This window comes from Sturnus vulgaris, chromosome 3 (assembly GCF_052056855.1).
Source record: "Sturnus vulgaris isolate bStuVul1 chromosome 3, bStuVul1.hap1, whole genome shotgun sequence".
In the NCBI taxonomy this organism is placed as follows: Eukaryota; Metazoa; Chordata; class Aves; order Passeriformes; family Sturnidae; genus Sturnus; species Sturnus vulgaris.
Window position 1 is genome coordinate 64,635,677 of NC_142245.1, and position 2,269 is coordinate 64,637,945.

Consider the following 2,269-nt stretch of genomic DNA (forward strand, 5'->3'; position numbering starts at 1 on the left):
AAATTGCACTTTCCAGATACCACTTTTATTACATAGCTCTTTTACCAATACTCAATAGATAAAATTTGTTTACAACTTTGAGCCATTTTCCTTGGATGAGCTGTTTATTCTCAAAGGGAAAAATATTTTCTTGCTCAAATAGTGACTGCTGTGTTCCCTTTGGCTTGATTCTTATTCTGCATTAAGAAAAACCTAAGTTGTTTCGTTTTTCTTCTCCACCCATTGCAGGAAAAGACCGAGTTCAAAAGCGTTTAAGGAATCTGGAGGTGCACAAGTCCATGAGACCTGACAAGATACGACCATGGGTACTGAAAGAACTGGCTGAGGAAGTGGCTATGCCACTATCCAATATATTTGAGAAGTCATGGCAATCTGGTCGAGTCCCCACTGACTGGAAACGGGGAAATATAATACCCATTTTTAAAAAAGCAGATAAGGAAGAGCCAGGGAATGACAGGTCAGTCAGTTTCCCCTCAGTGTCTGGCAAGATCATGGAGCAGCTCTTCCTGGACACTCTGCTAAGGCAGATGGAAAACAATGAGATGATTGGTAGCAGCCAACATGGCGTCACTAAAGTCAAATCATGCCTGACAAATTTCTTGGCTATCAACCATAGGGTTACAGCAGTGGTGGATGAGGGGAGGGCAACAGGCATCATCTCCCTGGACTTGAACAAAGGCACCATCCCACATGACATCTATGTCTCTAAAATGGAGAGACGTGGATCTGATGAGTGGGCCACTGGGTGGATAAAGAATTGGCTGGATGATCATGCTCAAAATGTTGAAGTCAGTGGGGCAATGTCCAAATGGAAAGCGGTGCCAAGTGGTGTTCCCCAGGGAACAGTGTTGGGACTGGTGCTTTTTAACATCTTTATTGGTGACATGGACAGTGGGTTTCAGTGCCCCCTCAGTGAGTTCACTGATGACACCCAGGTGTGTGATGCAGTCAACACACTGGAGGGAAGGAATAACACCCAGAGGGACCTTGTCAGGCTTGAGAGGTGGGCCCAGGTCATCCTGATGAAGTTCAACAATGCCAAGTGTGAGGTCCTGCACCTGGTTTGGCGCAGTCCCAAAAACAATTTTAGGCTGGGCAGAGAATGGAAAGAGACTAGCCCTGGGGAGAAGGACTTAGGGTTGCTGGTAGATGAAAAGCTCGACATGAGTCAGCAGTGCGTGCTGGAAGTGAAGAAAGCCATCTGTATCCTGGGCTGCGTCAAAAGCAGCATGGCCAGCACATCAAAGGAGGTGATTCTCTCCCTCTACTCTGCTCTGGTGAGACCCCACCTGGAGTACTGTGTCCAGGACTGGGAACCCCAGCACAGGGAAGATGTTGACATGTTGGAGGAAGTCCAGAAGGGAGTTATTAAGTTGACCACAGGGCTTGAGCCCATCTCCTATGAAGACAAGTTGAGAGAGATGGGGCAGTTCAGCCTGGAAAACAGAAGGCTTCGGGGTTACTTAATAACAGTCTTCCAATACCTAAAGGGGGCCTGCAAGAGAGCTAAAGAAGGACTTTTCACAACAGCATGTAGTGATGGGACAAGAGAGAATGGCTTTAAGCTGAAGGCGGTTGGGTTTAGTTTAGATATTAGAGAGAAAGTTTTTACTGTGAGGGTGGTGAGGCTCTGGAACAGGTTGCCCAGAGAGGTTGTGGACTCTCCATCCCTGGAGGTGTTCAAGGCCAGGTTGGACAAGGTTTTGAGATACCTGCTCTAGTGGAAGGTGTCCCTGCCCATGGCAGGAAGGTTGGAACTAGATTATCTTTAAGGTCTCTTCCAACCCTAACCATTCTATAATTCTAAAGGATGCTCTGCCAACAGGAAAATTTCTTCCCAGATTTGATTTTGCCTGAAATGTTCTATTAATTTTCTTTCAGAATACCTGATGGCAATAAGCATGCCCATGTCTTAAGCCTTTGGGGTTTGTCTCAGTCACCAATAAAATTGTATTAGATAGTATGGCTGGTGGTTGAAACAGCAAGCTACTGAATTTGGGTAGTAGCAGAGATAACAAGAAATTTCTTCCTTTTAAGTGTGCTATTTGCTTTCATAATTCTAAAATCTTTTCATTTTTGTGCTAAATTTTGCTCAGAAATTAATTTGTTCTCCCATTAATTCCATGTTAAGCTTCAGCTAGAAGAAATAACCAATCTCTTTTGAAACTGAATCACCAAACTGAAAAATTGTAATTATGGTAAAGAGTAACAGAAACATTTAATTCACCTGCTTTTTTAATTCTAAAGAGCGATATTACAAAATGGAGGT